This window comes from Colobus angolensis, unplaced genomic scaffold (genome assembly GCF_000951035.1).
Source record: "Colobus angolensis palliatus isolate OR3802 unplaced genomic scaffold, Cang.pa_1.0 Scaffold299, whole genome shotgun sequence".
NCBI lineage: Eukaryota > Metazoa > Chordata > Mammalia > Primates > Cercopithecidae > Colobus > Colobus angolensis.
In genome coordinates this window covers 667,358-677,527 of record NW_012116254.1, presented here as the reverse complement: position 1 = coordinate 677,527, position 10,170 = coordinate 667,358, and positions in this window count along the sequence as shown.

The window sequence follows — 10,170 nt, the reverse complement described above, 5'->3', positions numbered from 1 at the left end:
AAAAGGTCAGAGGAGTTGCTAACTAGAATAACCAGTTCAGAGAGGAACATGTGATTTCTCTATTTTTTCCTTTCTAGTTATGTCATGGGATTTAGTTAGAGGCTCATTAGAATTCTTGGAAATTAAATTGTTTCTACCTTCAAAATGTTGCACCAGAAGCTTAGGAAATTGCCAAGGAATAACTTTGTGATTTGGCCTATCTGGAAGTTATGGTGAACAGTCAACCTGTTACCTCTAGGAAAATGACCCTAGAGTATGCTCTGTGTGTGGTCTTACCTCAGTGAAGTCCAAAGGAAATTCTCAAGATGTTCTCATTCTCTTATGTCTTGCATTACATTTAGTATATAAATGGACCCAGAATAAAAGTGTTCTGTAAATATTTGCTCATTGACTTTAATTTCTCAACTCCCAACATTGATACGATAGATTGCAATAACTGTAGCCAATAATAATATAATTCCCTCTGTTGTACATTATTAGAAGTCAGGGAGAAAGGCTAGGTCACCTACAAAAGGAAGCCCATCACACTAACAGTGGACCTTTCAGCAGAAACTGTACAAACCAGAAGAGATTGGGGGCCAATATTCAACATTCTTAAAGAAGTTTCAACCCAGAATTTCAATCCAGGCAAATGAAGCTTCATAAGTGAAAGAGAAATAAAATAAAATCCTTTCCAGACAAGCACATCTTGAGAGATTTCGTTACCACCAGGCCTATCTTGCAAGAGCTCCTGAAAGAAGCACTAAATATGGAAAGAAAAAAACAGTACCAGCCACTGCAAAAACACACCAAAACATAAAGACCAATGACACTATGAAGAAACTGCATCAACTACTGTGCAAAATAAACAGATAGCATCATGATGACAGGATCAAATTCACACATAACAATACTAACCTTAAATGTGAACTTCATGAAGCATACACATGTATCAATAGCAGAATTGACCAAGTGGAAGAAATGATATCAGAATTTGAAGACCACCTTGCTGAAATAAGGCATGCAGATAAGACTAGAGAAAAAAATAATAAAAAGGAATGAACAAAGCCTCCAAGGAATATAGGACTTCGTGAAAGACTGAACCTACAATTGATTGGAGTACTTGAAGGAGACGGGGAGAATGGAAACAAGCTGGAAAACACACCTTAGGATATTATCCAGGAGAACTTCCCCAACCTAGCAAGACAGGCCAACATGCAAATTCAGGAAATACAGAGAACACCACTAAGATACTCAATGCAAAGATCAACCACAAGACACATAATCTTATTCTCCAAGGTCAAAATGAATGAAAAAGTGTTCCAGATACGTAGGATGTGTGGGCTTTCCCTTCACCTTCTACTGTGAATGTAAGTTTCCTGAGGCCTCCACAACCACGCATAACTGCGAGTCAATTAAACCTCTTTTCTTTATAAATGACCCAGTCCCAGATCTTTACAGAAGTGTGAAAACAGACTAATACAGAAAATTGGTCCTAGAAAAGTGGGACTATGCTATAAAAACACCTGAAAATGTGGAAGCAGCTTTGGAACGGGGTGATGGACAGAGGTTGGAACAGTTTGGAGGTCTCAGAAGAAGACAGGAAGATGAAGAAAGGCTTGGAACTTCCTAGAGATTTGTTGAATGGCTTTGACCAAAATGCTAATAGTGATATAAACAGAGATGGCCAGACTGATGAGGTCTCAGATGGAGGTGAGAAACTTATTGGAAACTGGAACAAAGGTGATTTTTTCTTTGCTTTAGCAAAGAGACTAGAGGCATTGTACCCCTACTCTAGAGATCTGTGGAAATTTGAACTTGAGAGAGATGATTTATTTAAGTTATCTGGTGGAAGAAATTTTAAGCAGCAAAGTGTTCAAGATGTGACCTGGCTTCTTCTAACAGTCTATGCTTATTTGAATAAACAAAGAAATAACCTGAAACTGGAACTTATATTTAAAAGGGAAGCAGGGCATAAAAGCTTGGAAAGTATGCAGCCCAGCCACGCAGTAGAAAAGAAAAACCCACTTACTGGGGAGGAATTCAAGAAGGCTACAGAAATTTGCATAAAGAGGAGCTAATAGCCAAGACAATAGGAAAATTGCCTCTAAGACATTTCAGAGACCTTCATAGCAGCCCCTCCCATATCTGACCCAGAGGCCTAGAAGGGCAAAATGGTTTCCTGGGCCAGGCCCAGGACCCCACTGCTCTGCGCAGCCTTGGGACATGGTGCCCTTCATTCCATGTCACAGATAAAGATTCAAAAGCAGATAAAGAAGTCACCTTGAGAACAATAAGGATATAAACCACTAAGTAAGCATTTAGTGAGCATTAACCTCACTGTATAAGTTTCTGGAACACAAACACTAAATCTTATTTACTTTAATTTTCCTCACTTATCTCAACATATTAAGACAACACATTTAGATAAGTACATAAACTGAAAGTACTAGGCAAATCATTAGCTAAAACTTAATAATTATGATCATTAACTTTTAAAACATTTTAGCTAATACTTAATCAATGTGCTTCAGTTCCAGCTTTGGCTAAAAGGGGCCAAGGATACAGCTTAGGTCATTGCTTCAGGGGGTGTAAGCCCCAAGCCTTGGCAGCATCCATGTGGTGTTGGGCCTGCAGGTGCACAGAGGACAAGAGTTGAGGCTTGGGAGACACTGCCTAGATTCAAGAGGATGTAAGGAAACACTACAGGCACAAGCATAAATCTGCTGCAGGGGTGGAACCCTCATGGGGAACCTCTACTAGGATAGTGAGGAAAAATTTGGGGTTGGAGCCCCACACAGAGCTCCCACTGGGACATTGCATAGTAGAACTATGAGCTATGAGAAGAGGGCTGTTGTCTTCCAGACCCCAGAATTGTAGATTCACCTACAGCTTGCACTGTGTAGCTAGAAGAGCCACAGGCACTCAATGCCAGCCCTTGAAAGCAGGCAAAGGAGCTGAGTCCTGCAGAGCCATAGGGGCAGTGCTGCCCAAGACCTTGGGAGACCATTCTTGCATCAGTGTGATCTGGATGTGAGACATGGACTCAAAAGAGATTATTTTGGAGCTTTCAGATTTAATGATTGCTCTGCTGGGTTTTTGACTTGAATGGGACCTGTCACCCCTCTGTTTTGGCCTATTTCTCCCTTTTGGAAAGGGAATATTTACTCAATGCCTGTATCCCCAGTGTATTGTGAAAGTAACTAACTTGTTTTCGATTTTATAGGCTCATAGGTGGAAGAGACTTGTCTTGTCTAAGATGGAACTTTGAGCTTAGGTTTTCGAGTTAATGCTGAAATGAGTTAAAATGTTGGGGGGTCAACTAAATGAAAAGAATGAGATTTGCACTTTCTGTTTGGTCTAACTAGAGAGAAGACCAAAGCTCTGTATTAGTCTGTTCTCACACTGCTATAAAGAACCACCTGAGAATGACTAATGTATAAAGAGAAGAGGTTTAATTGGCTCATGGTTTCACAATTATTTATTAACTACAGTTTCTTCAAAAAGTTGCAGTGAGGATATATGTACAAAGAACTTTAAGAAGTACAAGGCTCATAACAAGTACTTAATCAACAGAAGCTAATTTTATCATTAATAGCACACTGATTAAGTATTAACTAAATGTTTAAAAAGTTAGTAATTACAACTAATCACTGTTTTAGCTAATGATTTGCCTTGTAGTTTAAGTTACATACTTATCTAAATATGTTCTTAATATGTTAAGTGAAGAAAATTAAGGTAAATAAGATGCAGTCTTTTCCTTCCAGAAATTTATACAGTGAGGTTAATGCATTGGTTTATATCACTATTGTCCTCAAGGTGACTTCTTTATCTGCTTTTGAGCCTTTGTCACTTCACATATTAATTCATTTATGACACTTTCATTGAGCCTTTTCTATTTTCTGAGTACTGTTGTAGATGTTGAGATACAACATTACATGAAAAAGATAATCAAGTTGGATAGCATTTAGTGAGTAATTTCTTAAGTCAGGATGTAAATTAGATAAATTATTTAATTCAATACTCACAGCAAACTTACAAGGTAAGTTTTTATATTGTGATTCCAAGTTGCCAAATGAAGTAACAGTGCAAATTGTGTCAAATATTAAGTCTGATGATACAAAGTCATATCAGAGATAGGACTGGCATTGAAGAATATCTGAATCAAGAGTCTACATTCTCCAGAGAGATTCCATCTTTGCCCTTGAAAAGTACACAATAAACTTGACAGAGCACATGTGAGTCTGATGGGCAATTTGAAGCATTCAGATGAAGTACCTAGAAGACCAAAACTACTTCTCCAATTAGCCAATATTTCATAGGAATGCTGGAGTATAGATTTTTAAAAATGAGATGAGTAGTAAGATGTCCATCATTGTAGGTCCCACTTTCACCATGAAAACTCCTGATCAGGTAGATAATGAAGAGCCTTTTTTTACATATGAATTTTTGTAGATTTCTTAGTACTTAAGATTGGACATTATATGTTCAGGTATATATTTTATCAGTTAATTTAAATTGCAGTTAAGACAGAGACTATCCTGAGTGCTTTGTATAGATCTGTATTCAAGAAAGGTTCCCAGTAAATATATTAAAATAGTTCTGTAAGACTGTCATCATAAATTATTTACTAGGCACCTAACTGATTGTCTTTCTATGTACACAAAAATATTTAGAAGATATTCTTCTATTTTTATTACCAGAGCAGTTCTGGGTTTTCTTTAGGAAGAAAATAGTCATCTGTTAAACAGCACACACCCTTGTCAGTTTTGATATTTCCTACCTTTCACTCTGCTCAGTTCACATTCAAACTGTACATGGAATTCAAGTGCCAAGAAGCAAGGGTAGTGTGGAGTCTTTCCAGTAATCGGAATGTGACTGGAATTGAAGGCTTTTCAGAGATCTATATTTAAAACCTGTTTTATTCATTCAGCAGCAGCGATTTCTTTAACAGCTACAGTTATAATTGAGAGGTTTGGGACAGAGAGAATTGATTTCAATAAATGTTTTATTCTTTTACCAGTAATTCTCTTAAGTGGGCTTCAGTGAATTACGTTTGTTATGCAGCTATTACCAGGGATAGTATCAAAATAACTGGGTTCTAAGCCAAAGAATTTCTTAACTGTAGTAAAGGGTTGTAGCTCTTTTGAGAGAGGTAGTTCTCTATCCCAGTACTGGGGATAATAATAATAGCATAGCATTTGCCTTTATGTAAAACTGGGAATTTGAGCCTGGTACTACATAAATTAAAGGTCTTAATAGAAACTGTGGGAATTTTTCTTGGAAAATTTGAGGAGGAGCAGTTTTGTTATTTTTCTTTTCCCCCACTGCAGTGGCAATTTTATTATCACGTGATACATTCCAGCACAAACTGTACATCAGCTGTATGTTCTACTAATCTTCTTTCCATCAAACATATCCTGCCTGAATGGCAAAGAATGCTTCCTACAAGAGATAATATTGGTCCTGGGTCTTCCAAAGTAAACAAAAAATTTCCACTTAGATTAAAAAAAAAGAGAGAGCATCACTCAAAAAAATCTATGGCAATTAAGATTACAGCTCTAATTGAAATGTTTGACTAATGAAGAGAGTTTTAATGGAAATTGAAGACAAAGCATATATGTTATTTTTAAATAGGAAATTTATATGAGAAAAAACAAAGTTATTTAAAAGATAAAAATATGTTTAAACTCACCAGTAAGTAAACAATGAAAAAGTTTAAAAATTAGATATTACTGAATATCAGTTAAATTGAAAAATGCTAGCAGATAAGTGAGAATACACTAAAAGTAATAAGCCTCTGGCAAGAGTAAAGAGTTGTAGCCATTCTGGAAGAATACAATAGATTTTGTTAATTTAAATATATTTATATCCTCTTTTCATGATGAAGAAAATACTGGAATTACATTAACCCTCCTCAAGAATTGGAGATGACGGCAATAAATAACTGTATGAAAGCATGAAAGATCAACAGAAGATTTAGTACTCAAGCAACTAGATTCTAGAAATAGTAAATTCTGAGTTGAACTTAATATTCTACATACAACTCCCCCATCAGCTACTTGCTGACTCTGTGTTGCACATGTCTGTGGTCAGATCACATACACAAAACGGGGGAAAAAAAAGAAGGTACTTTTAAAGAACTAAAAGGCTAAATAGATTTTTTTTTTTCAGTGAAACAATACAAGAGTGTAACTTTGGAAAAAACATGAACTAGTAATAATGGCAAACTAGAATAAAGCTGTGCCCGGACATTATCTGCTAGACAGAGAAAAAGTAAACCTTTCCTGAAATAACACTGGAACACCAGTTTGGAAGGGTAGAAAGAAAATAATGGCCCAAGTAAAATGCCATACCCAGTGAAAATAAGCTTCAACAATGAAGGCAAAATAAAGATTGATTAAACATTAAAAATGCAGATTTTACAAAAATAAATACCTTATCTAAGAGAATTCTTCTGACAGAAGAATCAAGATTCCAGAGCAAACTAGGGTAATGCTCAAAAACATGGTAAGTAAGTAAAAGGGTAGTTGTATGAGTTAATCTAAATAAATATTGACTGTTTAAAATAATAATGTTTACATCTTCTGGTGTTTGGAATATATGTTAAATTTATAAAACTAATAATAGTAGAAAAATATAGGAATAAAGGGAGACAAAAGTCTGAAATCAGATACTACTTAGGATATGGTAAATATATTAATTTAAAATGATCTCTAATGAATTGACAATGTATGTTTTAGTATCTAGGGCAACTATGAAGAGAAAGAGGAAAAGAAACAATATTATACCTAAGTTGCAAATTAATGGAGGTGAAGGCAGAATACAATGAAATCTGAAGGTAAGAAAATAAAAGTGAACAAAATAAAATGAGGCAGATTAAAACAGATATTCAAATGGGGAATTTAATGCACATATATTAGTAAGTTACATTTTACGTAAAAATACGACAAAATTGTAAAAGTAAATACAAAGTAAATCATCACTACATATGGCTTATAATTCTAAAATATGAGAAGGTAAAAGTTTGAAAATAAAATAGAAGTTAAATCAGGCTGGGTGCAGTGGCTAATGCCCGTAATCCGAGCACTTTGGGAGGCTGAGGTGGGTGGATCACTTGAGGTCAAGAGTTTGAGACCATGCTGGCCAACATGGTGAAACCCCGTCTCTGCTAAAAATATAAAAATTATCCAGGCATGGTGGCATGCGCCTGTAGTCCCAGCTACTCAGGAAGGTGGGGCAGGAAAATCAGAGACTGAGGCAGGAAAATCACTGGAACCTGAAAGGTCGAGGTTGCAGTGAGCGGAGATCGTGCTACTACACTCCAGCCTAGGAGACAAAACAAGACTGTCTCAAAAGACAAAACAAAAACAAAGTTAAATCCTACAAATATACCATGAAAAAGCTAATATCCCAATATTAATAAATTTTAACATCAGTAGAATACCTTATACCAACAAGGATCAAGAAGTACATTTAATGAGAGTCAATTCAATAGAAAGACAGTAATTATTACTATAGGATATATCATTGATTACATATAAGCAAAATAAAATACTAGGTATGCTAGAGTAGTTAACATCAGAATACTCTTTTAAAGTAATTTACCATGTCAACATAAAACAAAGAACATTTGCTTGTCTGAATAGATGCAAAAATACATAAAATCAATACTCACTTTTACAGTAGAAAACTAGGCAAAGAAGGAAATTTTATTGATCCAAGAAGAGAATACCAAGAAAATGCTTAGAGCAAACATTAAATTCAATTATAAAATATGGAAAACTTCATTCTGTGAGTGAAAATGATATCCCATGCCACCATATTTATAGCCAGAACAATAATTGATCATGATGGATTAACTTTTTGATGTGCTGGTTTGGTTTGTTAGTATTTTGTTAAGGAGTTTTGTGTTGATGTTAATAAGGGATACTGACCTGTAGCTTTCTTTTTTCATCATGTCTTTGGTAGGTTTGGATATCAGGATGATGCTGACTTTGTAGAATGAGTTAGGGAGGAGTCTCGTCTCATCATTTTTTTGGGAATAGTTTTAGTAGAATTGCTACAAACTATTCTTTGTATATCTGTTAGAATTTGGCTGTGTATTCACCTGTCTAGGGCTTCTTTTGACTGGTAGGATTTTATTACTGATTCAATTTCAGGACTTGATATTCAGAGTTTCAATTCCTTCTTGATTAAATCTTGGGTGGTTGTGTGTTTCCATGAATTTATCCATTTCCTCTAGATTTTCTAGTTTGTATGCATAGAGGGGTTCACAAGAGTCTCTGGGGATCTTTTGTAATATTTTTTTCTTCCTGACAGTCTCACTTTGTCACCCAAGCTGGAGTACAAGTGTTGCAATCTCAGTTCACTGCAACATCTGCCTCCTAGGTTCTTACCTCAGCCTCCCAAGTAGCTGGAATTACAGATGTGTTCCACCACACCCAGCTAACTTTTTAATGTATATATATATTTGGTAGAGACAGGGTTTCACCATGTTGGCCAGGCTGGTCTCAAACTCCTGACCTCAAGTGATCCACCCGCCTCAGCCTCTCAAAGTGCTAGGATAACAGGTGTGCGCTACTGCACCTGGCCAGATCTTTTGTATTTCTGTGGGATTAGTTGTGATGTCACCTTTGTAGCTTCTGATTGTGCCTATTTGGATCTTCTCCCTTTTGTTCTTTGTTAATCTAGCTAGCAGTCTATTAACCTTGTTTATCCTTTCAAAGAACCAACTTTTGGCTTCATTGATTCTTTGTAAGAATTTTTAGGTCTCCATTTCATTTGGCTTTGCTCTGATTTAGATTTTTTTCTTCTGCTACTGAACAGACACTTTTCAAAAGATTCCCTCTCCTCGTCTTATTCTCCCTAGTGCTCATGTAATGTAGACAGTATGACTGACTGGTTTCTATCTAGCACAGGGTAACCCACCCAGTCAACAGCACCTGGGGGAATCAACTGGAAGAAAAGTTACTTGCAAAGTAGTTGAACAAATATGTACATATGTAGAGAATAATGGGACTTCACATTTTCACTGTCAGAAAAGAACGATTCAAATATGAAAAAGAGATAAACTAAATTAATCCTGTGGTATAAGACTGTAGTTAGAGTTATTGGTATAAATTTTGTGACATTTAATATATAGATATAGTAAATGTGTGTGTGAAAGGGTGTTCATATACAGATATGTTTCCTAATCTTGTCCACTGAAATAAACCTAAAAATGACACTCTAATAGCAATGAACACACCTGGCATCCAAATCTTGGTTTCTGAATAACATTCTCTGTTAGAGGATATCAGGTTTGAGGGAATGATTGATTCCAGAGCTGGAGTGGGAAAGGTATAAGATGAACCATGGTACATCTTGTTGTGGCTATAAGTAAAAAAGTATTCAAAGAATAAGACAGATTAAGGGACTCCCACTGTCCAAATCTGGGATAATTTAAGTATCAAAATAAATAATAATTATTATGAATTATAACTGATTAAAATAGAAAACTATAAGTTCATATTGTTATTTATTTGAGTACATAAACTAATGGAGTGAGGGGAGAGCTTTACCTTAGAGTGGAATGCTATCTAAAATAATCACTTACGAATTAATAAGTATAAAATAATTATTAAAATTCCAGTGTAGAAAACTGGCAGACACCATTTTCACCAAGTGATAAAATTTAGCCTCTTCAGTAATAGGGGAGGTCATATCATACACCTACTGATAGGATGCACAGAAGTCTTCCTGTAATAGTTGTATAAGTTGCCATAGCGGCATAATCTTAGGGAAACACCAGGCTGAAACTGAGGTGGCTGGCTTGTTATTTTAAAAAATGATCAAGTCATGAAAATAAAGGACTGAGGAACTGCTTTATATTGAAGGGATTGGAGAAACTATTGAATGAAACACATGATCCTTAATTACTGAAATAAGAAACACTGTGTGAACAATTTCTGAAATTTGAATGGAGTATTATTATGAGGATTGTTTGACATTATTGTATAAAATTTAAAACTTGTAATGATTGTACTGTCATTATGTGTGGGAAAGTGTCCTTGTTCTTAGTAAATGCAGACTAAATTTTAAGGGATAATTAGGCAATATGTCTGTAACTTACAAACTGTTCAAAATGAGAGAATGGTCAAATATGCTAAAATGCTGACAACTGTGATATGAGAGTTCTTTACTCAGCAA